Source organism: Mastomys coucha, unplaced genomic scaffold, assembly GCF_008632895.1.
Source record: "Mastomys coucha isolate ucsf_1 unplaced genomic scaffold, UCSF_Mcou_1 pScaffold15, whole genome shotgun sequence".
Taxonomy (NCBI): Eukaryota; Metazoa; Chordata; class Mammalia; order Rodentia; family Muridae; genus Mastomys; species Mastomys coucha.
Window position 1 is genome coordinate 101,980,180 of NW_022196897.1, and position 13,762 is coordinate 101,993,941.

Consider the following 13,762-nt stretch of genomic DNA (forward strand, 5'->3'; position numbering starts at 1 on the left):
CAGGCTCAAGGAGTTCCAATACAGACCATAGAGCTAAGACTTGATGGGCATATCTTGTCTGTCTGCTATTGATCTTTTCAGAGCTCATTTTGCAGGAGACTGAATCTTCCACTGCTGAATAAACCACCGTCAAATTCTATTCTCCTCTTGTCCTAAAGAGTTCTTGGATTCTATTCGCATTAATCTCAGTCTGGGCCACCATCAATTCAATGTTAGCATCTCAACCACTGACTTCTCCCAGCCTCCAGACATGCTGCCCTCTGGAATTACTCTCCATTTTGCAGTCATAATAATCATTCCAGGCAACCTGTCCTCCCACTCAGCCCTGGAGTGTCTTTCCTCTTGGTCCCCAAGTAAAATCTAAACACCTTAAGAAGAAAGAAAAGTTCATCTTGGTGGGAACACCATCACCACACTGACTTTATGCTTACTCTCCACCCACAGCCCTCTCCATCCTAGAGTCCAGACATGTTGAAATGAATCTCAACAAAATCAGCTCCGTTTTCACTGTACTGATACCTGGAAAATAGACAGTTGCCTCCTCCTCATCCCTCACATCTGGTTGAGATGGCCCCTTTGCAAGGAATGCCTCCCTGGCTTACTGAAACGAGTCATGTGCCTTTCTAACTGTGCATGTATAGTACAAGGACAGGCTCGTACTTGACTCTAATGTATTGCTGTATCTTCTTATTGCTGTATCGAGAGGAGTAACTCAACAAGGGAAGAGGGACTTGAGCTCATGGTTTCAGAGGGCCACGGTTGGGAAGGAATGACCAAGAAGTCCTTGTGCATGTCAGCAGGAGCTGTGGCTGCTACTTTACATGGCAGCTAATAAGGAACAGAGAAGTAGACCCTAACTGGAGACCAACAAAACCTTATAGGCGTTTCCCTGGGTGTCTACATGCATCAACAAGGTCCCATGTCCCAAAGGCTTTACAGTCTCCCAAAAGAGTACAGCCAAATGAAAACCAAGAATTCCAAGCATGAGCCTGTGAAGGGTACTCCAGATCTGTGAGGGAAGCAATGCTGACTGAAGCTGCACACTTCCTTACCTCTCCTTGACTTTTATTACACTGGCTATGCACACACAAAAGGCTATAATAGAAGGCCTTCAGCCTGCTGTCGCCAAGATGGCTGTAAATCTGGGAGCAGCTCTCTTTTAGATTGTCTTTTGTCTTCCTTTATTAGAAAATGAAAGAGTCCAAGAAAAGGATCTAAACCCTTCTAGAGCAGTTAATGCCCGTTTGAAATATTTCCTAATGAATGTCTCTAGATCAGGGGTTCCTATGGTGTCAGTGCAGAACATTTAAGTACACAGAACAATTAAAGAAACAGACACACCTAGAAATGTTCACTTTTTATAATTTGGACAAGAGATGTTGGCCCAAAAGACTCATGTGTTGAGGGCTTGATTTCTAGCTGATGGCACTATTGAGAGAAGGTTGGGTTATAAATGCCTTCACACCTATTCAGTCAGGATGGACTGTTAAAAATAGGGAGCTCCTTGGAGGGGTATGTATCTGGGAGCATGCTCTTGAAAAGCATCCCTTGTCTCCCCCTATCCCTTGGCTGTCAGCAGCCTTGTCCCTTCCTATTCTTGCACCATCCTCTTCAGCCTGCTCTGCCACTGTGTTCCCCTCACTTACAAGTCTAGAAACAATGGAATCAACTAACCATGAACTGAGATTTCTGAAGCCACACAGCAAGATAAAACTTTCCCACTTTAACTTGTTTCTCTTTGTTACTTGGTCACAGTAAAAAAAGACTCTGACAGACACAAGAAAATGGTGCCAAGAAATGAAGCTGTTATGACTATGTCTAGCCACGTTTGAAATGAAATGAAGGGCATTGGGACTTGGGCTAGATGCCATTTTATAAAACTGGTAGCAATTTTACTTACATCTATCTGTTCATGCCTTGAGATTTTGTGGGAGGTCAAATTAATAGATTATGAACTCATTAATATTGTGAAGGAGATTTCAGGGCAGGGTGCTGTCCAGGCTGAGAGGCACAGTGGCTGCTGACTCCCTTTGTCCAGACTGATGGCAAAACATGGGACCAAAGAGTAGAGCAGAAGCATTTTGAAAAGTTGTAGTTGGGGCAAATAAAATCTGGTTCCCAACAAGATTAATTGTACTAAAAAGCAGTCACCCACTTTTCACGAGGCAATAGGAAAAACGCTTTGAGGACATTTCAGAAATGGCTATGCCTTACTCATCACAGGCTCAAAGATATAATCATTCCTTAAGAAGTCATCACTAGGGTACCCTGTTTTCCCAGGACTCATTTCTCAGCCATCCCAATACCAGAGGCAGCCATGTTCAGAGTAGTTCCAGCTGCTACTTGAGCTCCCGACAGAACGGACTCCCCTCATGTGATTCTAGTTCAGCACGAAGTGCCAGGATTTAACATTTACTTTCCTGCATTTGGGTCCAACTTTAGTCCCATGCCTCTTTTCTCTGCCCCACTACTGTCTTTTGGAATGTGCTATTCTAGGATGCATAGGAGTAATTTCTGTCTTTACAGGAGCTTATACAGAAGCATCTCAGAGACGTTGAGTATGACTTTTGCCTTAAGTGCCATGGATTTTTCACTTGATCGTGTGAGCTTTGGGGGCCCAGAGGGAGAATGCTGCTTTAGTTACTTTACCTGCTCCTTTAATAAAATGCTCTCACAAAGCCAACCTAAAGAAGAGAAGGTTCACTGTGACTTGCAGTTTGAAGATGCAGTCTATGTTAGCAAGGCAATCATAGCCGTCAAAGTGGGATGGGTTCATCTCATCCCACCCACAATCGGGAAGCTTAGCTTGCCTTCTTTTCTTTAATTCTCTCTGAGACTCCAGCCCATGGAATGGTGCTGCCCACAGTTATGATGAATTCTCTCACCTCACAGAACATAATCTAGGTAATCCCTCAAAGGCTTGAGGAGAGGCAAACTCACAGGTCTTCTGAAAGCTTGCTTCCTACGTGATTCTAGGTATCGTCAAGTTAAAAATAGATATTAACCATCACAAATGTTATGATTTTAATACGAATGTCCACAAAAAAGGCTTATGTTGAAGGTTTAGTCTCTAGCTGGAGACTAAATTGAAGTGAGTGGGTTATAAAGGCTCTAATTTAGTGAGTGGACCGAGTTATTGGTGGATGTTTATTTGAATGGACACTTAGAACCCAGGGCTTAGCTGGAAAAAGTAACTGGGATGTCTTTGAAGGGTAGTTCTTGATCTGGTCCCTTCCATCTTTTTGTGCCCCTTGGCCCATAAGGATAACAGTGTTTCTTTACGGCACCTGTCCACCCATGGTGAGCTGCCTCATCACAGGCCTACAAATGATGGAGCCAGCTATTGGTGTGGCCTGAAATTTCAGAAGCCATGAGCCAAGATAAGTCTTTCACTTGGATGTTTGTTACAGTGCTCAAAAGTAGATAGATAGATAGATAGATAGATAGATAGATAGATAGATAGATAATTGATAGATGATTGAGAGATAGATAGATGATACACAAACAGATAGATGATAGGTGATAAATAGGTAGATAGGTAGATAGATAGATAGATAGATAGATAGATAGATAGATAGATAGAGAATAGATAGACAGATAGATGATAGATAGGTAGATAAACAGACAGATAGTTAGACATAGTTTGTAGTATGAGAAAATTTTTCCAAAATTTCTCAAACTTTTTTCTTCATTTCACGATCATGTTTCAAAAGGCATTGTGTTCCCTCCAAATGTCTTTGCCCTTGACACAGGGTCACTTATCAGAACTGATTTCTCACCACTCCAGATAGGAAAAGATTAAGATACCTGCAGGTTCAGGGTTGGAACTCTGTCTCTGCTTCCAAGATGACTGTTGCTCTATTTGCCACAGGGACAAATATTGGTTCTTCACACAGCAGAAGGAGAAGAAGGCCACAGGGACAAATATTGGTTCTTCACACAGCAGAAGGAGAAGAAGGGCAGAGGGAGCCCAGCTAGGTCACTCCAGCCCATTTATGAGGTCACTAATCCCACTCATTAGAACTTCATTCTCAAGACTTAATCTCCAAATCCCCACTTCCTAATACTATCACATAGTAATTAAGTTTTAACACACTGATTCCAGGGGACATATTCAGATCACAGCGCCAGATACGACTATTTAATATGGACATGGAACACAATAGTCTCAAAAATAAGTGCTTACTCTCAAAGTCTCGAGCAGCTTAGTGAGCATGATGTGACTGGGAATACAGGAAGGGTCTCCATACACAGGCTATTGAGCGAGTACCAAGGAAGAAGAGGAGCACTCTATCACATTACTTTAGGAATCTGTTTGTTTCCCTTTTTAGGTTAGAAGGATAAAACTGCTGTTAAATGTCAAGATGAAACACTGAGTCACTTCCAAAGCTTCTTTCCCGGCTCTGCCCCCCTAGACACCCCCAGGGCGCTTTTCTTAGACCTCTACTCATTCCCCCTCACTTTCCTAGCTGAATCCACTTACTCCTGCTGTTCCCTGACAATCCATATGGCACAATTTCCAAATGTTTATTAGCAAGTTGTAATTTCCAAAGACTAATGCCCATGGAATGTCCCAGCAAACTGTCAGGCTGCCCTATGGATTCATAACATTAAGAGCTGCCAAACGGCCCCTGGCATCTATGTTCTAAAGGGTCTACCCAAGTCTCACCTATAGCTGTACCCAGGTACCACCTGGAGCCTTCACAGTTTTTCCTTTCTGGGTGATTCCTCTGAGGGAAAGCTGAGCCACTTTGCATATACCCCAAAGTAGTTCTGTGTTGGACTATAGATCTTCCTATAGGCTGTTATCCAAAGCTTATGTTGGGAACAGAGGTAGACAGAGAGGGGTGTATAGGCCTGAGCATTTTAATGTAATTCTGGCGTGAAACTCAGGGAAAGCCAAGAATACGCATTCAAATATACACAGATACATGGGAGACTACAGCATTTTATTTAACTATATAGTACCTTGACTAATGGCTTTCAAATATTTAGACATAAGGGAAAGGGCTTCCATTGACACCCTTTAACCAAGCTTTTAAAAATATAAACAGAGAGCATGGGAACCACAGACTCCCACATCCCAAATCAAACCAGCCTTCATGTCCTGACCTGTCTTAGCTTGGTGTTTCTAAAAGGTACAGACAGAAATATGAAGTAACACACAGTTAGATGTGCATGAGAGATTATCTCAGGGAAACAGAGTACCAGATGAGAAAGAGACAGACAGAAAGGAAGAACAGAGTGCCAATGAAGAGGTGCTGTAGGGTACCTGGTTCTGCCAGAACACCTGGACCCCAGAGTTTGGAAACAGGGGCATCGTCTCCTTCCTCTGTTGATTGATAATCTTAATTCTTGAACCCAGTATACCCAAAGGCCAAGAGTGAAGACCTGTCTTCCAAGGAGAGGAGGCTGGAGCCACTCTCGCTTCTGTCCCCTAGCCCATCAGTCACAAAACTTCACAAAGCGACCTCTACAATGTTTCTCAGCGGAAGTCCTTCCTCTGCATTCCCCGCCCCTTTGACTTAGCATAATCAATTGTCAGTCCAATGGAAGGAGCTTATTCCAGGTCAATACTAGCAAAAAACTACATGGTGATGTCTCCTGGAGGCAGCATTAGCTGACTTGTAAACAGCATCCCTTTATCTATCTTTCCCATCTACAGTCTCATCCATGGACCATCACCATTACTATCTCTTAGTACTTTTGTATTCTTTTGTCTTAGAGTCTTTGTGCATACTCCCTATTACTACAGAGTAAAGTCAAAATTCCATACTTAACTTACAGCATCCTTCCCTCCCTTTTCAAACTTCCCTTACCCCAAGTTCATCTCATGCACACACACACACACACACACACACACACACACACACAGACACTTACACACACACACACACACACTTCCAGCCATACCCAACTTTTCACCATTCTCCAAACTTGTCATATGCTTCCATCAACCTACAAATCACCTCTGTGACATCATCCTCTCATTCCTACGTATCAATAAATCCTGATCTAACCAAAATGCCACCTTCTCTGACTTCTCCAAGATGATTCAGTGCTATTCCCAATGGAGCGCTCGTGTCATGGTATAATTATGTACTTGAATGACTCTTTCCAACTTTGAGAGTTCTTCCTGGCCAGGACTAATGTTTTATTCATCTTTGTATTCTTGGTAACCAGCCAGTGGTGAACACAAAACAAAGTGACGGGGTTGTCAGATAACTGCAAGAATGAAAAATGCTGAGTCAAACCAGAACAACTGGCACACATGCCTCCTTACATCTGTCTCACTTAAGAGACACTTATACCAAGACACTTGCAAGGAGAATTCCAAAGACAAACATAGCTGATGCCCATGCATGCTCTCGAGGTGAATCAGGTTGAAAATGAGCTAAGTCACTGGAGTTCCTTGTGAAAAGACCAGAGGTGTTAATGTGGTGTTTATCACATGAACAACAAGTAATAGCACAGAATGAAGTGGAATAGGCAGGCCTAATGCTATGAAAATTGTCTGGTACGAGCTATATTTAGGAGGGAAGAAACCGGCAGAATGTTCAGCATCAATTCTGTCTCAGTTTTATCCCCTTAACAGTATATGCATTTTTACCGTATTTATTTAAAACCTTGTTCCACAAAACATCCTATAATTCATATTGGTAAATGTAAAACTAGTTAGTTTCTGTGTGTGTGGTAGTCAGGTTTTTTATTAATATTAAGACAGTATGTAGGGAGCTTAGGTAGGACTGCTTTCTACTCTCACAGGGGACAAGTTTAGTTCCCAGTACATGCATAGCAGCTATAACTACAGTTCCAGGGTATCTGATGCCCTCTTCTGGCCCCTAAAGGAACATGGCACACACACACACACACACACACACACACACACACACAACTTTAGAAGAAAACAAATGGAACATTAATTACCCTAAGCTTACTTGTGGGTGTGAGTGTAAGATTTGTAGGTGTGAAGGGTTTTGTGGGTCTGAGGGTGAGGGTTTGGGGTGTGAAGTGAGGGTGTTTGTGGGTGTGAATATAAGGTTTGTGGTGTGAGTATAAGGTTTGTGGTGTGAGTGTAAGGTTTATGGTGTGAGTGTAAGGTTTATGGGTGTGAAGGATGTTTGTGGGTGTGAGGTGAGGGTGTTTGTGGGTGCGAGTGTTAGGGTATTTGCAGAGAGGATTAACTGACAGAGGGGAGCCCTGCCCTGGGTGTGAGCACCCCTGTTGCATAACCTGGGTCCATAACTAAATGAAGAGAGGAGCAGAGAGCAGAGCATTGACACCACCTTCTTTACATCCTGGTCTCTGGAAGTGTAAGTTCCTTCTTGTGCCTGCTAACACATGTCTCCACACCACCATGCCTCCCCTGCCATGAGAGACTGTAGCCCTGAAAACCACAAGCCAGAATAAACCCTTCCTCCCTTAAGTTGCTTCTCGTCAGTCAGATGGTCACAGTGATGAAAAAACTAATAGATACAAAAAGCATGTAAGAAGCATTGACATTACAAATGCAGAAAGAAGGGCCAGCCAAGTGATACTCTCAACTCAAGACCAAGGACCAGGACATCGCAAAGCCCAGCCACCAGGGAAACAACAGCCATCCAGAAAATTCCTGCCAGTAGCCAAGAGGCATAGCTGGAGAGCAGCATGTGAGGAATCAAGGGTTCCTACTAATAGAGCAGAGACCAAGCAACGCAGTGAACAAGCAGGACACCTTTACAACACCATATCCCAGCTTCACAGAGGAAGAAATCCCTCATTAACCATTATATAACAATTAACAACAGAAAACGGGGGCCCTTTTGAATCTGTAAATCTCCCTGCAGTTCTGTTTGTTCTAGGAGTGCAGCCATGTTTCTTTTAAATAATATGCAAAATAGATACAAAAAGAATCTGTGAAACCCAATTTGTGGGAAGACTTTGATTACCTGACAATGTCCAGGTAATCATTGTATGGCACGCAAACCTAAAACAATACCCTATCCATCTACTTTGTCTGCTCCCTATTACTAGGCTGTGTCACTGGTGTGAATGTAGGAAGAAACACAGCTGACTCCGGCCTCAGCAAACCAGAATTTCATTTTTTGATGAAACTACTAGTGTGAGCCATGGGTGATAGAAATGTCAGTGGTGTCTCAAATCTTCCAGTACAGGATACTAGACACCCATTTCCCATCAGTTCCAAATTGGTCTCTTCCCCTAAAGAAGAAACTTTCAAGTCTTCCGAGATAAGCCTTCTGGGTTAGTTGACACACGAATCTTCTTCTTAGTTACTGCCCACTGACTCATAGTCACAGCATTTGAAATAAAAGTCAGACCACAGAGGAAGCAAAGAGGACTCCACATGTCTGTGTGTGTGTGTTGTGAATAATGTCCAGCTCTTCCTCCCCACAGAAGTTAGTCAAGAATGAGGGGGAATGAAACAGAAAGGAATGCAGAAAGCTACGGACAGATACAATTCACCAGGTGGCCCCATCTGTTCAGTGGCAGGTAGGAGACGGGGCAAGGAAGGCTTCACAGAACAATAAGAGATATAAGAGAACTCCAAGTTCAAAAGTTTGAGTGTAAGGGCCATTAAATATAGAAAGGGATGACTAAGAAAGACAGAATGATCCTGGGCACATTCCCAAAATAGAAGTGGTATTCAGCAGGCTGGGACTGCAAGGTTGTTACCTGGCTGAAGAACCATCAGGAGAAACATCTAGTGTAAGCTTTTGTCTGCAAGGTGGGTCAGACAAATTGTAACTATTTCACAAGCTCTGTCTGAGTACAGCTTCAACCTCGGTACTTCCTCTCACTCCTCCAGTTCTCTGGACACAGACGCACTTGTTACATTGTTACGGTTTCTGTTTTGTTTTGTTTTGTTTTTATTGTGATTACTTTGGGATGCTTCCTGGAACAGGGTGTCTAGAGAAGCATTAAGCAAGCAGAGTGGAACTCTGCCTCTTCTCTTTCCATTCTAAAAATGATACCCTGGAGACATAGAGTACTCAACAGCTAACAATCCCATACCTGCACTGCTACGCAGTCTATCTTTGTGGAAATCACATGGATAAACAGGATAGCTGCCTGAACAAGGGTACTCGATAACACTGGCCACATTACATAATGGCCCCAAATCCCAGATTTCTGGATTAGTGCTCTAATACTACATAACAGATTGCCACAAACTGAGGCTCACAAATCACCCCATATTCATTATGTCTGTTTTCATGGGCAGGCTTAGTGGAGGATTCTTTGGGGCTCACAGCCAAGGTATCATCTGGTCTGTCCTCTCATCAAAGGATCCACTGGGGAGGATCTACTTTCCAGCTTCACTCCCACTGTTGACAGAATTCATTTTCTTACAGTTGTTTGACTGTAGCTATCCTCAGATCCTCTGCCTGCATCTCTTTAGCACACAGGGTTTTCTCTCTTCCAATGCTAACCAGGCTTTATCATATTGAGACTCCAAGATCAGTGGTGATTGGGTGCCTTTGAGATGGTATGCCTTTGAGATGGTATAGACGTACACCAAGTGAATCTCTCTAAAATAACTGCATATACCATAAAAGGAGAAGATCTGGTCTGCTAAAATGTAATCTTAGGAAATGTCCCAATTATCAAGGCATTACCAAGGTGACATTTCATTTATATTTTATATACAACCCGCTAGAAGCAAGTGATAGGCTCACGTGTGGTAACCCAACATCTCAAGTTCTTCAAGGCGCAGCTGTGCTGCAGCATCCACCTCATGTCCTGGGCTACCAAGATGCTCAAGTGGAAAGCCAGCTCCAACAAAGACAAAGAAGTAGTGATTGAGGAGCGCAGGAGAGCAGCAACCTTGCCAGCTATACCTGTTCCCACAAAAGTAGAGAGGAAGATCCCTTTTCAGCTCATAGGCATGATGACTGGGTAGTCACACCAAACACCACAGTGTGATGTGTGCCTCCCACAACCACCTTACAATGACAACACATTACCCTTCTGGCATGAAAAGGAAAGTAGAAAAGAAGCTCCCCAAAAGGCAGCAGGAAAGGATAGCTCTTCAGACCAAAAAGAGAAAGGGAAAGGAAGATGGGAAGTAGTTTCCCAAGAAACTGAAGAGCATCTACCTACAAAAAATGAAAACATTTCAAACCTAAGTGGGTGATGCAGCCTCTGGTGAAGCAAAGAAAGAATCCAAGTCTGATTAGCCATGTGCCCTGTCTATCAGAGGCTCTCTCTCTCTCTCTCTCTCTCTCTCTCTCTCTCTCTCTCTCTCTCTCTCTCTCTCTCTCTGTATAATCCTGAGGAATGTTTTTGGCCAACTGTGTTGTAATGCCAAGTTTTTAGTAGCTCTACAAAGACTTGTGTGGGAGGAGGGGGAAAATTCCTCTTCATCCCATTGCTTAAAAATTGAGGTAACATTGTTGTGCACTATGTGAAGGCTGCTAGTTGTTAATTTTCTACCCTCAGAGCACTGAGTGCCTTCCTGACTTTGGTATTATTAAATGGCCATATAATCAGTCACAAACCGGGCCTCAACAGATACAAGAAGATTGAAATAATTCTTCGCGTATCAGATCACCACAGACTAAGGTTGGTCCTCAATACCAACATAAACAATAGAAAGCCCACATATACCCATTAACAATATCAGGCATGAGTTCCATCTCCAGGAGTGAACCTAAAATCCAGTAGAAAAGCAGACAGTAAGAGGTGGAATGGTCACTCCCCTGACATCTGCGCCACCACTGTGCCAATGGGCATGTCTTGCAGCAGCGTTATTATTGTTACTTACAACGTTCTTAATCATGGGTGAGATCTATGATTACAACAAAAGACATCATCCTTCAAGCAAAAAGACCAGAGTGGGGGAAAAAAGCCTTTACCAATTATACATCTGACAGAAGGTATTTAGAGTATAAAAATAACCCCAAAAGCCGGGTAGTGGTGGCATACCCTTTTAATTTTAGTATTCAGGAGGTAGAGGCAGATGGATCTCTGTGAAATTGAGGCCAGCCTTGTCTACAAAGACAGTTCCAGGAAAGCCATGGCTACACAAAGAAACCCTTTCTCAAAAAACAAACTAATAATAATACTACTACAATAACAACCATCTCCAAAAAACCTGAACATAAATTTTAAAGGTCATTTAAGAGTGAGTTACAGAACTGTAGTGGTTTGAATGAAAATGGATTTGATTCCATAGGCCCATAAGGAGTAGCACTATTAGGAGGTATGACCTTGTTGGGAAAGGTGTGGCTTCTTAGAGGAAGTATGCCACTGGGGTAGGCTTTGAGGTCTCAAATGCTCAAGTCAGGTCCAGTGTCTCACATTTGTATCTGCTGTTTACAGAGCTGGTTGTAGAACTATCAGCTACCTCCGCAGCATCATGGCTGCTTGTGTGCTGCCATGCTTCCTGCCATGACAACAATGGGCTAAATCTCTGAACTGTTAGCCAGCCCCAGTTAAATATTTCCTTATAGGAGTTGTCATGGTCCAGATGCAAAGACCCACAGCCAAACATCAGGTAAAACCCAAGGAGTCTTGTGGAAGTGTGGGGGATGGAAGTGAGCAAGTTGGAGGAGTCAAGAACACCACAAGAAGATCCACAGAGTCAACTAACCTGGACCCATGGGGCTCACAGAGAGTGGACCACCAACCAGGGAGTGTGCAGGAGCTGGACGTAGACCCAATTTTGTAGCAAATGTGCGGCGTGGTCTTCATGTGGGTCTCCTAACAAGTGGGGGAAAGAGTCTGTCTTGGTCTCTCTTCTCTGCCATTTGATCCCCTACCCCTGCCTTGTACTGGACTGCCTTGTTGGGCACAGTGGGAGAGGATGTGCCTAGTCCTGCTGAGACCAGATGTTCCAGGGTGAGATGGTGCCCAAGAGGGGCTCCACTTCTCTGAGGAGAAAGAGAGGGGACAATGTGACAAGGACGTTGTAAGGGTGGGACTGGGAAGAGAGGAGAGGAGGGCTGTGATTGGGATGTAAAGTGAATAAAAATAAATAGACAGACAGACAGATAGACAGACAGATAGACAAAATAAAGAGTTGCATGGACATGGTGTCTCTTAACAGCAGTAAAAACCCTAACTATATAGAAAGTTCTGAAAAGATGAAATGAAAATGGCTGGAAAACACTTTTTAAAAAATTTAAGCATCCTTTGGAAATGCAAATTAAAAGTACTTTGAGAGTACTTTTAGCCCAGCCAGAATGACCAAGATCAATAAAACAAAGGGCAGCAGATGCTGGTGAGGATGGAGAGAGGGGACCACTCACAAGTTGCTGGCAAGAGTGTGTCGTTTACAGCCGCTATACAAAGCCACAGTGTGATGGTGAACAACAATCTGAAAATAGTTCTTGTACAAGATCCAGCTATACTGCTCTTGATTCTACAGCTTACTACAGAAATCCCTGTTCTTCACATGTCCTCATTGCTGTTCTATTCATAATAGTCAGAAATTAGAAGCATTCTGGCTGCCCATCAAGTGATTAATGGAGAATGAAAGTGTGGTACATTTACACAATGAAATATTATTCAGCTATTAAGAAAAATGGAATTGTGAAAGGATTAGGAAAATAGAACTAGAAGCAATCATCCTAAATGAGGCGACTCAGACCTAGAAAGATAAATGTTGCATGTTTTCTCTTATGTGGACGTTAGCTTTTATGCATTAGATATGTGTGTTTCATTTAGAATACCCACATAGGATAGATGGGGACCAAGCAGAGACCAGGTAAAAATGGGATCTTTCAAGGATAATGAAATAGAATATATTATTTTAAAGGGATGGGGGAAACAGAAAAGGGGGATTAAAGAGTATGGGGGATGGGAGGGGAAGGTAGAGGAAGGAACGCAGGGAGGGTACCACTCAGGCCTTCTAAACAGAATACTTTAATTACATCTAGCCCCATGTCATTTCTAATAGATCTAGTTTAAAAAAAAAAATCTTTTGACTATTGCCTTGGTTAGCCACACTCTGAGTAACATTAAGAATTTTGTTAATATGCTATAAAAGATGGAAACCTTGAGAATGTGTAATCTTTGATATGAGATTGTGACTTGGTGTGAGTTTGAAGTATCTGAAGTATTGCTCTGTTTTTTCCTCTTAAGAAAAGTTACCTCCAAGTCTGAATCTGGAGCGACTTCAGAAAAGATCCCCAATCCATGGCTTTTTAGATTTTCAATATAAATGTTAGGAGTTGTTTACAAATGGACATATCTGTGTGTTGGTATAAATTTTTAATTATAGAAGGTGGGGGGTTAAGCAAGTACCAGTCCTGTTCAACTCAGAAAAGATATTATACAAAGCTAACAGGAGACAGGGACCACAGAGGTCACATTAGGGTCTCTATATATCACAACTGCTATAATGGAGTCTGCACCATGAGGGTTCCACACCCACCAAGCTCAGCCTGCCTATCCTGACATTCATAAGAAGTCAGGCCCACATGTCTGAGAGAGACTGTGGTTATCACAGGGCCTTAAAAGTCCACCCTTGGGTTGGCGAGATGGCTCAGCAGGTAAGAGCACTGACTGCTCTTCCGAAGGTCCTGAGTTCGGACCCAGCAACCACATGGTGGCTCACAACCACCATAATGAGATCTGATGCCCTTTTCTAGTGTGTCTGAAGACAGCTACAGTGAATTATATCAGAGTGAGCAGGAGGTTGGAGTGAGTGGGGCAGGAAGAGGTCCTGAGTTCAATTCCCAGCAGTCACACACATGGTAGCTCACAGCCATCTGTACAGCTATAAATAAAATAAATCTTTTTTAAAAAAAGTCCACCCTTA

General features: G+C 42.9%; 1 pseudogene; it reads left to right on the forward strand.

Annotated features, from left to right (window-relative positions):
• Nucleotides 1-9,862: 9,862 nt before the first annotated feature.
• On the forward strand, nt 9,863-9,972 carry LOC116092824 (annotated as a pseudogene).
• Nucleotides 9,973-13,762: the final 3,790 nt, after the last annotated feature.